Raw genomic sequence first — 17,525 nt, 5'->3', positions numbered from 1 at the left:
CCAACAGGGCCTTGGGTGTTGTAGATTCAACATGTTACAAAGCAGGAGAAACCCTTGAACACCACAGATCTCTGGTACCTGACTGCAGTGTCTAAAGCTCTTTTGTCTGGAATAAAAACCAGGATAAACTTGTGTGTAGGCCATTCATTCATATGTGTTCTTTGTCCTTTGACACTGTACCTCCATGGTGGCACCCAAGTCTCTCCTGTGTCCCTGCAGCTCACACCCCCATGCACACAATGATTTTTGGATGCTCAAACTTTCCCAGAGACGAGCTCTGTTCACCCGGCATTTGAAGGGCTTGGTCTGGTTTCAAAGAATAACAGGTTCCCATTTTGCATCAGATGCCAAGAACTATGGTGGACTGGTCTCATAAACACATATGACCCCGGTGCAGTCCTGGAATGGTGGTGTCATAGAGGAAAATTAAAGAGGCCCAGTTTGGGACTAAACACTTCAGGAGGCCTATGGCCCCAACATCAGAGCTGAGACCTATATGCCACTTGCCCATCTCACTTTGTCCATCCCATGATGGTCCTGGAGTGTGAACAGCACTGCCCATTCCCCTGAACTAGGAGAGGTGACAGGCCTCTGGGGTTTTTCCCTTCTCTAGTCAGCTCGCACAGGGATTCCATTTCCACCTTGTGAGCTGCAAGAATTACAGGTGACCATGGCATCTGGACTTTGCGTGGTCTGTGGATCAGAATGCTGGCCCTCTCACTTGAGTGGCAGGTGCTTTCTCCATAGAGCTATCTTCCCAGCGTCAGTTTTTCTGACAGGGTCTCACAAGGATAGCCTGGAGCACTATAGTCAAGGATGACTGAATTACCATCATTGCCTGCCTCCCCGGCCCCTCCCACGTGCCGGGATTGCTGGTGTGTGCCACTAGGACCGGCTTGCTTGGTACTGGTAATTGAACCACGGCTTCATGCATGCTAGGCAAGTACCTGCCCCACACCCCCAGCATAGCCTTTACATGCCCAATCCTTCTTTCAATCCTGTAGCATCGAAGAGGATGATTGCTATCACTTGTGGTACAGCCAGCCTGGGTCCCTGAAGGGAAGCAGAGTCTGACCAGAGAAGCTGTCCCTGGAAGTCAGTGAAAGCCAGTGGCCACAGGGGGGCACAGTTGGTTCTTATTTGACCGAATAGCCTTTCAAAGCAGCCTCTGCTTTGACAAAGGCCTTTTCCCCTGTAGTGTCAGGCTTGGAGACCAGCCAGGTTGTGGATTGGATTTGTGTGGAGGCAGGGGAGTTTCTTCAGGGGACTGTTTCAGTATTGATGTCCCTTGGATGGGCTCAATCTGAGGTCCAAACCCTTGAGAGAGTTTTGGAGGACAAACTGTTTGATCTACAATTTTTTTATTTTATTTTATTTGATTTTATTTTTATTTTTTTTGTGGCCCTGGAGGGAGTTTGTTAAAAATACAAATGTTCAGGACCTTACCCTAGACCTACCAACCCTAGCAGTGGGTGTGGGCCTCTGAATATATTTTAATAAGTCCTTGTGGGGTTTTGGATGCACTCACATGCTGTGGCCCATGCAGCCCAGGCCCTTGTTTACTTCTGTCATCCGGCCAGCTCAGGATTGCCATCCGCTCCGTTCCGGACACACATCAGCCCCACCCCACTTGTCCCACCCGGAGAAGCCTCTACAAAGAACACCTCACCTCTTTCTATTAAAGGTCCTTAGAGACCCAGCCACAGGTTTAAGTCACAAGATACCCTTGTGACCCTGTGGTGGGAGGCATCCGTCCAGTCAGATCTGCCTTCCTGGGTAATCTCAGATGGGAGCCGTAGGCCTGAGAGGAGACAGCAGGTCTGGCAGCCTGGGCAGAGTGAGAATGCAGGGAACAGGGTAGAGGTGGATGTGCCCAGATTCCTAATGGTCTCGTCCTCCCAGAAATGGTCGGGAGTCTGGAGGAGCCTGTCCCGTTGCCAGCGATCTGTTCACTGGTGCAGGAAGTCCATTCAGCCTGCATTACTTTTAATGCATTTTGCAAGCAAGTGGCCTCTTCCTGTGACTCACTCCGCCTTTTGTGCACCGGAGGTTGTGGTTGGAAGTTTCACTTCGGAAAGTAACCACCAGTGCTGCCACTTTCTCCCGAGGCTGGAACCCCAACAAGTCACATTCATTTTGCAACAAAGAAATGTAAATGGAGGTGCAGCCGGTCGTGTTTCTGCTCTGATTGTAAAAACATCCTTTTCTGAGATGGTCTGCAGAGCCAAGCTGAGAAGAAATGGTTTATATTTTTCAAGTAACCCATTCATTTCAGGGACTTGTGCTTTCTTTCCAGAATGTTCTTTGTCATCTTGACCATTTTTTTTAGGGTTATCTAAAAATACAAACAAACAAAGGAAACCAAAAAACAAACAAAGCTTCCAGTATTAGTTGATTGTGTGATCCATCCCTTAGTTGACTGAAAATGACTCAGATCAGGACCAAAGTTTGGATTCTCACTACTGGGCAGCACGGAAAGAGTGATGGTAATAGACTTGGTTGAATAATAAAGTGTGTTTCATCAGGCTCTTCCCCAGCGGTCAATTCATGGGCCCTGTATACATGTATTTCTTTGGATAAGCCTGTAAGGGCTATAGAGCAATTTCCCCCCTTAAGTTTAAAGACTCATCTTCAAAATGGTGTGGAGCTGAACCAAATGATCACCACCACCATTGTAAAGATTTTTGTGTGTATGAGTATTTTAACTGCTTCCATGTAAGTACTACGAGTGTGCCTGGTGCCCGAGAAGGCCAGCAGAGGGGACTGGATTCCCTTGGAACTGGAGGTACATGCGATTGTGAGCTATCCAACATGAGTGCTGGCTGGGAATCAAGCTTGGGTCCTCTGAAGCTGCTAAGGATATGTGTGCGTGTGTGCGTGCGTGTGTGTGTGTGTGTGTGTGTGTGTGTGTGTGTGTGTGTGTGTATCTGCAGTTCAAATTGGTACTACTATTTTGAGAAGGGTTTCATGTGTCGCAGGCCAGTCTAGAGCTGTAACTTGCTATGTGACCAAGGTCAGCTGTGACCTTTGGATCTTCTTGTCACCACCTCCTTTGCAGACACACAGCACCACACCCGACTTACACAGTGCTGGAAATTGAACTCAGGGCCTCATGCATGGCAGCCAAGGACTCTAGCAAGTGAGATGCACACCCGAAATTCTTTTGCTGTAATTCTTCTTTTGTGCACAACCCTAGTCCCTTCCTCATTAACAAAGCCCAAATGCACTTAGAATTAAGTGCAGCTAAAACCATAGTCAGAGTTCCAATTAGCATTAACATTCTGAAAAGCTGATATGAAATGATACATTTGGGTTTAGAAGAGATGCATTTGATGTTTCATTTCTCAACTTTATCCTTTCAACTTCTGTGCAAGGTGGGCAGTCACTTAAACCACCATCATCATTAAGCACTGACTTTTACAAGAGTTAGAATGAAACAGCCTCACTCCATGTTTATGTGGATGTTTTGCTGTTGATGAAGTTATGATTTTTTCCCCCTCTGATGCTGGGGAAGGAACCCAGGACCTTGTGCATATGAGGTGAGTGCCCCAAATCCTGACCTTCCTGTTGAACTAGCTTCTCTCTGAAGTTGACATGGGACCTTTAAATATCTCCGGTGACCACCCAAGGTGGATAATTCCTCCTCGCTTTGACACCTTGAAGATGAGAGAGCAGAATGGTCGACTTGACATAGCCCAGAGTCATCTGAGAGGGGAGCTCCAGTTGAGGAACAGCCCAGAACAGATTGGCTTGTGAGCACGTCTGTGGCGGGTTGTCCTAGTTATTAATAGAAGCAGAAGGACCCTGTCCTTTGTGAGTAGCTCTATCCCTAGGCAGGGGTCCTGGGTTGTAGACCAAGTTGGCCTTGAACTCATAGTGATCTGCCTGTTTCTGCCTCCTGAGTGTTGGGATTGAAGGTGTGTACCACCATTCCTGGCTGAGACCCTTTCTTTCTTAATAATAATAATAATAATAATAATAATAAAATCACTGATTAATAATTAATAATAATAATAAATAATAATAATGATAATAACAAAGAAACTGAAGGGAATCTAGCTAAGCATGAGTTCAAGAGAGCCAGAGAAGCATCATTCCTTATGGCATCTGCTTCAAGTTCCTGCTAGACATTTCTTCCTGGTGCCACTTACAGACATTTGGCAAGTACTTGTCACTGGGCTCCAGGAGGTGGGCTCAGATAAGAATATTCACATCTGGGCTAACGCAAAGCTCAAGGTAAACTCAGCCTCGGAATGTGTGCATTCCTTTTATCTTGGTCATCCTGACAAGCCCCCAGAAAGAGTGACCAGGGGGCTTTGTTTACTGCCCCATTTGATCTCTCTCTTTATTAACTTGTTTGATTACTTTGTCTTTGATCTAAGAACTGATATTCTCTGCAAGTACCTAGAATGGTATAAAAGCTGACCAGGAAAAAATAAAACATAAACCAGCCTCGGCCTCAGCACTGGCTGGAGTCGTGTTATAACGTTGTCTAACTGTCTTTTCAGTCTCCCTCCCTCCCTTGAGACCCTGATGACTGAGCTGGCTTGGTCACCTTCCTCACTTTCCTCAGTGATGGACTGTGACCTGTGACCTGGAAGTGCAAGCCTAATAAATACTTTCGGCCAGTAAGGTGTTTTTTTCTTTCTTTCTTTTTTCTCAGAGCCTTTGTTCGCAGACAGCAACAGAAAGGGAACTTGGAAATAACCGGTCAGCCTTGGCACAATGCCAAGTAGATCCTATGGTCCAAAGCTGAGCGCTCCCACCTAGAGAGCTCCTCCTTCCAAAGACAGATGGGAACTCACAGACAGGCATGGCTGCTGGTGCCTGCTATAAGGTAGAACGTCTAACTGGGGCTTGGAGATGGATGGTCAGTAGTGCAGCTCTTGCCTAGTATGTATAAGGCCTGAGTTTCATTTCTACATTGCCAGAAAGAACAAAAAAGATGTGTGGGCCACTCTACCTCTGGGAGCCACAGGTATTGCTAAGCTTTTTTTTTTTTTTTAATCATTTTTTACTTGATCTGAGAGCCATCTAGTGGGTATCAGGGAAGAACCTTGCAAGCATTTGGTGCATCCCAGAATAGATAGCAGCTTTCTCTAGGAATCAGGGTGCCTAACCTGGTTCCCTCTCATTTCCATAAATACCTGTAGCTGGAATTGCAGGGTAGGATAGCCAAGCAGTCTTGAAATCCTTCAGGTCTGTGCGTCTTTGTTGTTTGGTCAACTTGACCTAAGCTACAGTTATTTTTGGAGAGGAAAGTGCTTCAACCAATTTGGCTAGTGGGCAAATCTGTGGTGTATTTTCTCGATTGATGATGGTTGACATGGCTGGTGCCACTCTTGGGCTGGTGGTCCTGGGTTCTATAACAAAGCAGACTGAGGAAGCTGTGGGGAGCAAGCCAGTAAGCAGCACCCCTCCATGGCCTCTGTGCCAGCTCCTGCCTTGAGTTCCTGTGCTGACTTCCTTCTTTGATGGACTATGTTGTGGAACTGTAGCTGAAAGAAACCTTTTCCTTTCCAGGTTGCTTTGGGCCATGGTATTTTATTACAGCCAGAGGAACCCTATCTAAGACAGATCTATTATGATTCACTGAAGTCTCCGGAGAAGAGATTTCTCTTGAGATGAGTGGAGACCTCAGGCGGTGTCAGTTTCACCTGCACAGACACCTTCTCCCTCTGTGACATCAAGCTGGTCAGAAAGCTACAGAGCCTGGCAGAAAAGGATCCATCCTGACACTCCCTTGACATCTGTGGAGAGGAGGAAGCAGACAACAGCTTTGACTTTGACCTTAGAGGAAGCCTATATGTTTTCTCCTAGCAGTAGCAGCAGCATCTGCTTTCAGAATCATTTTACAGCAGTGAGAAACTAAGATCCCGCAGTTGGAATTTGGTGAGTTTAGGGTTGCTGCTGTATAGAGCAAGACTGTGGACTATAGGAAGAGCAGACATCGGATATGAAGCTGTCCCCGATGTCCAGGAGAGTCATACCATGATTGCAGGCGAAGCACAGCTAGAGGTGAACTGAGCAGCACTGGAGTGATGGCCACCCTGCATGTGCCCTGCATGAAGCGGGTCGAGGAGAGGACGAGAGGCTGTGAAGGACCCAAAGAAGGACGAGAGGACTAGAAGCATCTCTCACGTAACAACCAGGGCTGCATCATTGTGCAAAAGGCAGTACATTTGCTTTTTAAAATAGCTGTTCGAGAGATGCTCACTTTGGAAACTGGGCTAAGCACTTCCTGTTTTGACCAGTAACAAATGTGAACCAGACCTGGCTCCTCTCCGCAGGCAGAGCTCACCCTTTTTTTTTTTTTTTGCCTCAGCGGTATCTGTCACAGCCCAACTAGGTTTGGGCGGAGAGCAGAGCCCATGTAGTGGAAACGCCCATGGAACATAAGCTATCCTTGGACGAAGCTTAACTGGGGAGCCACAAACCAAACCAGCCAATTTGACATACTTGAGTGTGAGCTCAGGTGAAGACGGAAACGCCATTCCCTTCTTCTGCCTTCTGTTCTTTGTCATCCATGTGTTCAGTAGAGTAATGGTGCGGCAGAATGACGTGTTTAGCTGCCAAGTTCCCAATCATCAAACATTTGATGGCAGTGGATTGGTTTGGGGGTTCCTGTGTATGTGTGGACAGAGGGGGAGTTCAGAGACTCTGAGCCCGGGAGGTGTGCCTGAAGTGGCTGGGTGTCCTTCTTTGGGTCTGTTTACCTTCCATGTGGTAGTGACTGAATTTCCTAGTCCTGTCCTTTGATCGGCCACTCCCTTCTGCCAATGGGAACACGAGTAGTGGTTACTTGCATTACTTCTGGACCTCAGCAGCAAACAGGTGTCGTTTTGGACATCTCTTATCTTGATCTTTATCCATTAACTAGAAACAGAGGCCTGAAAGGGTAGAGCCACAAGATGGAGGGAACTCAGGGCCTGAGCCTTACGAGGAAGACAGTGGCTGCTGGTATAAGATGAGTTCTGTGAGAGGACTAAGCTCCCAGGGTGGCCAGATGCTCTGGCCTTCAGAGTTTGCTTGTGACAGTCTGAAGTAGGAGTGAGAGAACTGAGGAAAGGAGAAAGATCCACACTGGAGAGGAGACCTGTCTCAGACTCGTCTAGGAGCTCAGTGGCTTCCCCAACCCTTTCTGTCCAGAGCCACAGGAGTATTCCGTCAAGAGTTTCATGTCTCCTTTGTTTGTTTGTGTTTCTTTCAAGACATCCTCAAATCTTTGGGGGCTACCTCATCCTGTGTCCCATCTGGGATAACTTTGGGGACATAAAGGGAGGTGGGAAGGCTGTAGGCAGGACCACGGCCTTCAGGAGCCATGGCTAACCAGTAATGAGATGACTGGAGATGCCAACAGTCAATCACTGGGCAACAGTCCCTATCCAGCGGGGCTCATTGGACATGCTGACACCATTGCTGACACCATCAGAGGATGATGAGGAGGGAAGTGGAATTCCTGATAAGAGCAGAGAAGGCATTTTAGATAATAGTGTCTTGGGCTCAAGGGCAGATGCTCCTGGCAGGCAGAGACTCTGGCACTAAATGTGTGCAGATTACTTCTCTGAAGGTGAAATGTATTTACCCAAGAAACTCTGAAATTCTGATACCCTTGCTACTTAGGTTTGACTTACTCTCAGAGGCTATAGACCAGTTATTCTCAACCTGTGGGTCACAGCCCTTTTGGGGATGAACGACCCTTTTCACAGAGGTCACATATTGGATATCCTGTACATCAGATATTTATAATTATAATTCATAGTAGCAACAAAATTACAGTTATGAAGTCACAACAAAAATAACTTTATGGTTAGGGGTCCCCACAACATGAGGATCTGTAATAAAGGGTTGCAGCATTAGGAAGGTTGAGACCCACTGCTATAGACACTGTCTCAACTATGTATGCTATTTGGAATGTAAAGAGTTTTAAATTTGTTTGTCTGAAAATCTGTCACTTCCAGCTCCCCTGGGGTGGGATATAGGTTAAGTATACTATGTAAACAGTATACTATGTCATTTCCACTTCAGCTTTCAGGCTGCCTGCTCGGCTTCTAAGTGGGTCAGAGGGTCTTTGGTTTCCGGGTGGTAATAGGAAAACACGGCACAGGTTCGTATCAGGTGATCCTTGCCCTCCATCCTCCCTAGTAGCTGGTCTCCTAGACCCAGAGCCAGCAACTAGGATGGACCCAAGTCAGTAACAGCAGTGATGAGAGACAGACAGAAGCAGGGTTCCTAAAAGAGGCCTAGCTATCAGCTGCAGGTCTTGAGGAACTAACCCTCCCTCTCAGTAGACTTAATCATCTGAAGCCATTGTGTCATCCGCAGGCATTGACCAGCCAGGGTGTGTGTGTGTGTGTGTGTGTGTGTGTGTGTGTGTGTACAACCTGGAGATACAGAAAGGCATGAGGCATTACTTCTGCCATCAAAACCTCTAATGTACACTTTGGAAGTCTAACTTGAGGTGTGAAAAGCCATGCAATGGTTTTTATTCTCCTATTTTAGTGCATTCTGCATGCTAAAGATAGTCCTGGGTACTGGGGGGGGGGAACCAACAATGAAGTCAACAGACCAGATAAAGCCTCTGTCCTCAGATTGCTATATTGTGTCGGGACATGAATAAATAAACATCCTGTGGTTATAAGTGCTATGAGTCACACGGAAGTAGGTTGGTTGTGGGGATGTGCAAGAGTCCCACTTCCACAGGTCACTGGGTCAGCCTGTCACCACTACTGTCACAGTAGAGCTGGGAGGGTGGGGGCAGAGGAGTGGTGGGCATGGCTAGGGCACAGATGATTCAGGGGAAAAGGGTTTTTGATTGGGTAAGGCTTTGACAGCCAAGATAAAACAGATTATGGGGCAGGGAGGAGTGTAGACTTCTTTGGAATATGGTAAACTTGAGAGAACTATTAGACACCAAAGAGAGATGTTGAGTAATCAATTGGGTGTCTAGACCTGAACTTCAGGGGAGAAGTCTGACTACAGGCAGACATTGGAGAGCAGTCAGTCAAAGACAGTAATTAGTCCTCTGAGTTTAGGTTGAGACCAGAGACTTGGAAAGGAACAGTGAGTAAGAACAGGTGCATAGGATGAGGTCCCAAGGACCTCAGGGCTTGAGGGCTGCAGAGATACTGTGAGGAGGGTCTGAGGTGGCAGAGAAAGATGGGAGAGAAGCGGGTAAGTGAGGACCCACCGTGACCAGCTAGAGCCCTCCATGGTTGTTAGCCAAGAGAGGAGACTGCTTTCGCTGTGTTCTTTGGAGAATATTGGAGACATTGCTTACTTGCGTGGTAGCATTTGAGTGGGAGAGGGGGTGAATATTTACACATTGTGGATTCAAAAGAAGTACAAGTAGAGAAAGCACAGACAGGGTCTCCTGAAGGAATTTGGCCACAAAAGAAGCAGAGAGCTGAACAGGGCAACACCTGATGATGATTCCAGCATTTCAGAGGCAGTTCAAGGCCAGCCTGTTCTACACAATGAATTCCAAGCTACAGAGGGAAACCTGTCTCAAACATCAACAGCAGCAGCAGCAACAGCAATAGTTGGAGCAGAGAGATGGGTGGTAGGAGACCGGGGAATCGCTGAAGTAGAGTTTACTCTGATGGGGCACAGTATATCATGCCAGTATGGAGATGGGGATGGCAGAGTAGAAACTTGAAGGACAGGAGATTAAGCAGCCAACTACAAGACTAATATCCTTGAGTGGTAGAGAAGGGACTGGTCTTGGACGCGGTGAGGTGCTGAACTAAAAACTGGGCAGTGAGACACCCGGGGTTAGAACAGTGAGGTGTCCTCATTTCATGTGCCCAGTCACAAAAGGACACAGCTAAGCTTACCGGATCCTGCATTACCCCTATCTTTTTTCCAAAGACTGAATTAGAGAATGAAGAAATATGCAGTCTGTGTACTGCAGAGCCCACTAGCTGACAGGTTCTGCATATACATACATAGATACCGCTCTCTCACTAATATCTCATATACCACGGGCACACATACACACACACTCCACACACACACACACACACACACACACACACGACACACCTGGACACATCTTCTCTATCCCAATATGGACACATGCCCCAGAGATTACTGACACTGTCCCCAGTCCACTGCCATGTACTCCTGAGACACATACCTACATGTTTATATCTATTCCTTATATTCTCATGGGAGCCACAGAAATTACCTCTGTATGCCTATATCCACTTACACACATCTTTATCCATGCATACATAGACATACTCATATAGAGACACACTTATATAGCTTTGTCCTTTATCCTCATGAGATACACCATCCCCAACAAGTATATACACAGATATACCACTGTACACAACACAGACACACAGACACAAACCCACATTTACATCCCCACATTCATCCTCTGTACAGAGACACAGACTATATCCACAGACATCCCACTACAACATTTTAGCTCAGCTCTCACCTATGAACACATATGAAGCATTGCTGAATGTGTAAAGAAGTCCCCAATAGGAATCAAAGCAAGCGAGCAACATTGAGGGGGTTGCCATCACTATTAAGACAGGAAACAAAGACACAGGCATTGTGACTGATGTCTTCAGAAGGGTGTACCAATACAGTCATGAGATGAGAGGTGGGACTTTATATAACACCATGATGGGATCAGAATGATGTGTCTGGACCAGTCTGTGAAGCAGGTCTTTTCTTAGCAGGAAGAAAGGAAGGCAGAGAAGAGGCTCAGAAGGATAGTATCAGGACCACAGTTGGCCCCACAGTGGGAAAGTTTCCAGGAACAAAAGGAAGGTAAATATATTGGGTGATGCTGAAAATGTTGCTGATCTGGCTAGTTTTATGTCAACTTGACACAAGCTAGAGTCATCTTGGTAGGAGGGAATCTCAAATCAGAAAAAAATGCCTTCATAAAAATCCAACTGCAGAACATTTTCTTTTAATGATTGATGGGGGAAGACCCAGACCGTTGTGGGTGGAGTCATCCCTGGGCTGGTGGCCCTGGGTTCTATAAGAAAGCAGGCTGAGCAAACCATGAGGAGCAAGCCAGCAAGCAGTACCCCTCCATGGTTGCTGCATCAGCCCCTGCCTTGTTTTAGTCCTGTCCTGACTTCCTTCTATGATAACCAGTGCTGTGGAAGTTTAAGCCAAATAAACCCTTTCCTCTCCAACTTGCATTTGGTCATGGGGTTTCATCACAGAAAGATGCTGAGATTTTTTTTTTTTTGTTAATTTTTTTTGCACTTTTTGGAGGATAGAAAAGAAATTAGCAAAAACTTTGGAAAAATAGTGAGCAATGAAAAGAAAGCCTAGGAAATGCCAATCATAGAAGAGCAGAGAATATTTCTACAGTGGGAGACTGGGGATGAGTAAGGCACTTGTATGGCAGACCTTCATTAGCCGTAAGACAGGATGCCTGCACTTGGTTACTCAAGTGTTATAGTGCATTTACATTATTCAGAGACAAATGCAGAACCAACTGTTCAAAGATGGGGAGGCAAGGCTATCACCAGGGAGCAGAAGAAGGGTGTAGAGGAGCAGGTGGAACCCCTGTAGATTTCTGCCATCTGCCTTCTGGCCAACGTCTTCCACTTTTAGAACTGTGTAACTGTATTGTTTAGGTGTAGGGGGAATGATAGACTAAGAACCCTTAGGAGAAGTCAGGAGAATATGGGGATCAAGGAAGAAAGCATTTAACCAGAAGGAGGGTATGGGAAAGAGATGGCGGAGGCAGGAGAGAAATAGAGCTTGGGGAGATGGAAAGAGATCACTAGCGTTCTGTATCCATTCTATTGGGTTCTAAAGGTGTTACTGCCCACCAGTCATCCTACAGGACCTGCCCCTTTATTCAGCATGGTGGTCAATTTTGAGAGCATCTGCAGTTAGTGTTAAATAATTACCCATATGTTGGCCTGAGTGGTGTTTGATATCTTAGAGTTACATTGACAATAAAAAAGGCATTTGGGAGGGAAAATCCTCCTTGAAGGCCTGCTGTGTGCCAAGTCAATGGCAGTTTTAGGGGTGGGGGTGGGGCAAGCCTAGAAACTAGGCAGCCTGTATGCTGGGAAGTACACAGAAGGCAGACATGTTTATCTGCTTATTTCTGTAGATTTTTATCTTCTGACCTTTGTGAGTTAGACAAGGGGCTGTTTCAGGGCAAGCCCATCAAAAAATAAAAACGGGATGATCAGGAAACAGAAAGCTAAGAATAAACAGATCGTCCTTGGCCAACGGGAGAGAGTGGAGACAGATTCTATACTTTGGTTGAGCATTGGGATGCCAAGAACACTTGGGAAGCCAGAAATGAAGAGATTTATTTGAAAAGGCAGGAGGACAGGTGGGGAACGGTGGTTGTTTCCAGGGTAGAGAAAGTTGCTTCTGAGAGGGGTCACTCAGGCTGAGTCTGCAGAGATGAGGGGGCATTTTGGCACCTGGGGAGAAGGATGATACAGTATGGAGAGAGGACAGCAATCCTGGGATTACCTGAGATCACTGGAGATGGAGATCAGGTGGGCAGGGACCACAGCTAGATATTCTGTTCTTTCATAGATTTATTTATTCCTGTATTTTATGTATGTGAGTGCTCTGTCTTCAGGCATGCTAGAAGAGGGCATCAGATCCCATTACAGATGGTTCTGAGCCTCCATGTGGATGCTGGGAATTGAACTTAAAAACCTCTCAAAGAACAGTCAGCGGGCTTAACCACTGAGTGATCTTGTCAGCCCCCAGATAATCTATTCTTCTCTCTCATGTACCCTGAAGCTACTAAAGAAAGAAAAGGGGCATTGGGCATGACCGAAGAGGGGTACACAGGAGTTGGAAGTAGTCCAGGGTCTTTACTGGGAAGAAATGGGGAGGCTGAGGGCATGAGTGAAGGTAGCAATGTGGACATGAAGACATTATTGAGACCACCTTAGGAGGAATTTGTGTCACCTCTGGTATTCCCACAAAGACATGGAAATGCAAGCGGGAAGGTTTTGCAGGCCAAGGGCCTGGTAAACAGAGGCAGCCAAAGGTAATAATAGAATCAGCCAAAGTTGGTGTGATGGCTAATTTTGGTTGTCAGCTTGAAACACATCCACGACAAGGGGATCTCAATGGAAAAACCCCTCCATCAGAGTGGCAATGGGCATATCTATGGGACAATTTCTTAACTGTCTTTTGATACAGGGCCAGGAGGTAGTCTACTGTGGGTGGCGTTGTCCCTAGGCAGGTGGGCTTGGGGTGCATAAGAAAGGTAGTTGAACTTGAGCCAGGAAGCAAGCCAGTGCTGCTCTCCGTTCCAAGTTTCTGCCTTCAGTTCTTGCTGGATTATTCTTATATCATAAACCCTAGTTTGTCTTTATGGATCTGAAAGACCCAGACTGTGGTTTTAACCACAGCTGCATGATGGTGGATTTTTATCTACAGAAAGATAAAGACCTTTGTGGGTTGGGGAAGGGGTGTTTTTAGGACAAGTCCATCAAAAAAAAAAAAAAAAAAAAAAAAAAAAAAAGAAAAAAAAGAGGAATGATCAGGAAACAGAAAGCTAAAAATAAACACATTGTCCTTGGCCAACAGGAGGGAGTGGAGACATATCCAATACTTGGGTTGAACATTTGGGCGCCAAGAACACCAGGGGAGCCAGAAATAAAGAGATTTATTTGAAAAGGCAGACAGGAGTGTCTTGTAAAATATAGAGGCATCAAGTTTCTCAGGTTTGCAAGAGGACAGAAGTCAGTGTCTGGAGACCAATTCACTGGCCACCGACTCTAGAATCTATCTGGAAAGTTAGTTTTCCTGCTCAGTTTATGTTTATGGAAGCACATACCCAACAACTGGCCAGACATGTTGGCACTGTGGTTGAAATCATGACTGTTTAACCTTTTTTGTGTATTCTCCCTCCTTCCCCCACTAGCCCGTGGATGCCTGTTACAGGGTTTGTCTGGGGTCTGAAATTTACTAGGAATTTTTCCTGGCATCATTTTGTTGGGTGATTTTTCTTGATGTCTCTAACTCATGTGAGATAACCCCATGGCCCTAGTGGCTCTTGGGGGAGGTGGGACCCGTGAGACTTGGCAGTGGATTTGTGCTCCTTCCCGAGTGCTGAAGGAGTGACATCTTTCCACTGAGAATGGGCAGGGAGTCAAGGCTTCCAGAGACCCACCTGAGAGCTACGGGCACCAGGAGCCTCTTAACAATGAGCACCACAAGTGAGACATTCTAGACTTCGGTTTATTTGGGTTTGTTCTTATGCAGAAGTCACCTAAATGGGGGGAAATTTAAACGTTATGTCTCAGTGTGATATCTACCATGATTGTTGTAAAATGGCTGTAGGGCTCTTTTTAGAGTGGATATGGCTGAGCTATTTTTATAGGGAGAAAAAAACCAGAGTGAATGTTCAGCATGGGGGTTCAGTGTGACCTTGAGTTAATTGAATTAATATCCTGTGGGTTTTTTTCTTTTCTTTTCTTTCTTTCTTTTTTTTTTTTTTTTTTGAGCCTTTGTAGATACATATAAAGTCATAGGAAGGCTGAAAGGGCAGCTTCACAGCCAATGACCTACCCTGAAGGGACAGCTGAGCATGTAGGCACACTTGTACACTGGGTTCTGTAGTCCGGAAGCTGGTGAGAGCCACCATCCTACTGATTTTGCTCTGCATTTGATCAGAATGAGTGGCCTGGGATACTGTGGATAGTTCTATTCTAGTGCATCCTGACACCCTATTCTCTCCATTAACCTTTCTATAGAGAAGTCTGCAAACAATAGGGAGGTTTAACGTTAATTGTCACGCTTTAGGTGGCCTATGGATTTGTACCTAGACAAACAGTAACTTTAAGGTCAGGCGTTTTCTTATTTATTTAGCTGAAGATGGCGATGATTTTGGAAGTAAAGGAGCTGCCCGGAGCAGAACAGAAGAGGAGTCCCATCGCCGCTTCCTCTCACCCTCCTTTACCTACAGAGTCATAGCAACCACATTTCTGTTGCCCCACAGCCTCTCAGCAAGCCCAGCTCTGCACTGGGCTCCTGGTCTGTTATTTGAGTGGATGATGGTGGATATAGGTCTGATGTGTGTATGGCGGGCCAGCAGCTGGAGACCCAGGGGAGAGATGATACTGCAGCCCAGTGCAGGGATTTCTGGTGACAGGATTCCTTCTCCACTGGTGTTCCTTTAGTCTTTCTGTTGATTGGAGGAGACCCGCAAGCCACACTCCAAGTCTACCAATTAGAGTGCTTGCTTCGTTTCAAGACTGGGTATTTCTATATTGTGCTGGCTTGGTCTGGGAATTGCTACATAGACCAGGCTGGCCTTGAACTCACAGCGATCCTCATGCCTCTGTTTCTTGACTGGTGGCATTATGGGAGTGCATCATGGTGCCTGGAAAACTCAAGCATTAGTCACATTGAAATCTACTTTAGCTGCAACATCTAGCTGGATGTTGAAATGAACACTTGGCTATCGTAGTTAGTTAGTCCAAGGTGAAATATAAAATCAACCAGGAAAAATGGTAAAGTTGAATCTCAGAAAAAGTATTGAGAGGTGTATCTGGGTGCACTCCACTGAGGGGTGCATGGCCCCAGAAGCTATCCATTAAGCTTCTCTCTGTCTCTCTCTGTCTCTGTCTCTGTGTGTGTGTGTGTGTGTGTGTGTGTGTGTGTGTGTGTGTGTGAGAGAGAGAGAGAGAGAGAGAGAGAGAGAGAGAGAGAGAGAGAGAGAGAGAGAGACTGGGATTATTGTCTCAGGGTCACTCAGCTGCAATATTTCCTGCTTTAGAGGGCTGCTGCTGTCTTCATGGGGGGGAATCTTTTAGGATATAGCACCTCTGAAAGACCATTTCCTGGATCCCATCCTGGGGAAGGCAGGTGTTCCTGAATAGGTTTATGAGGCTGAACTCGGGCTTTGTTCAGTCTAACCCACCTCCATCTAACCTGAGCCGTTTGGCCTTGACCACCTGTCTGCTTTTTCTGAAAAGCAGCTGGAAATGGAGCACTCAGGCACCTTTGGATCTGGCAGAGGTTCAGGCAGGCAAGCCCAAAAAACCCCCAAAACAAACAAACAAACAAACAAACAAACATTTGCAATAGATAGACAGACAGACAGGATGGGATGCATGCTATCCTGGTAATTAAAAGCTCTCATAGATGGCTAACCCACTACATTATTCAGTATGCTTTCTGATTCAGTCCTTGCCAGGCAATGTTAAAAAAATGGAGTTTCAGAGTATCTGTTTAACAGGCACAGAGCCCTAGGTTCAGTTTCCAGCACGGTATAACCCAGATGTGGTCATGCACACCTGTAATCCTAGTACTTGGAAAGTTGGGGCAGGAATATTCGAAGGTCAAACTGACCCTCAGCTCCATGGCAAATCTGAGCTCAACTTATCTCAAAGAAAGGAAAACATAGTTTTTCAAAGGTCTTTTGAATTAGGGTAGTGTGTGTGTGTGTGTGTGTGTGTGTGTGTGTGTGTGTGTGTGTGTGTTTGCACTGGGAATTGAGCCCACATCCTTAAGCATGCCAAGCACACACTCTAATGCTGAGCTCTCTTAACCTATTTTCAAGGTTATTATTATTTTTAAACCAAGGTTAGCTTGCTTGCCTTTGACAGAGAACTTAATGATAAAGAACTTTCCATCAGCTCGTGTGTGTGTGTGTGTGTGTGTGTGTGTGTAATTAATTAATCAGAAGGAACCGATAACCTTGGGTTTGAATTCTAAGTGCCGTTACAATGAAGATAAAAGTAAAATCATGACTTTGTGAAAGTGTTTAATTAATACATGTCAAGGGTGCTTTGTTTTAATGAGGAAACCAGTAAAATGTAAAAAAAAAAAAAAGAAAAGAAACCTATTCTTTGCAGAATTCAAATGCTATACAAATATAGGCAATCAGGAACTGGGAAAGAATTTGCAAGTAAATGCAAAACAAGGGAGCATCTACATGATAGTAATGACCGTTTCTCCAATAGACAAAGTTCATTTCCACAGACAGGGTGACTCACCCTACTACTGTCCACCCTTTACGTTGCACAGAGTAAAGAGAGCTGAGAGATTCCCTCAAAGGCAGATAAGGTGGGAGAATTCTCTAGGGAAAAACTCACTAATGTGGTTTTTCCCACTTCAAAATCTTCCACATTAAAACAAGTATTGGTGAGCATGAACATGTAAGCATCTTCCTGTATCCGGATTAATTTTTGTTTCATCTGTGAAGTGGAGCATGTGTCTCTTCCTTGGTTTGTCTTGGAGATTAAAAATGATTACATATATTTGTATAAATATATGTATATTATCCCTTAGGCTAAATATATACGTACATAGACATGCATTCACACACACACACACACACACACACACACACACACACACGCTCAATAGTAAAACTCTTTCCTCTTTATTTTCCTTAACGCTGGATTTGTTCCCAGCAAATCTTTCTTCATGCGTTTGTTTATTTGACATGTGTTGAAGGTTTGCTGTACCAGACACGTGCTAAGCGCATGCATAGCTAGAGAGCACACGGTGAACGCCTCACAGGCTCTAGGCATGGCTGTTGGGAG

The sequence above is a fragment of the Rattus rattus genome, chromosome 7, assembly GCF_011064425.1.
Source record: "Rattus rattus isolate New Zealand chromosome 7, Rrattus_CSIRO_v1, whole genome shotgun sequence".
Lineage (NCBI taxonomy): Eukaryota > Metazoa > Chordata > Mammalia > Rodentia > Muridae > Rattus > Rattus rattus.
Note: the sequence above shows the minus strand (reverse complement) of the source record.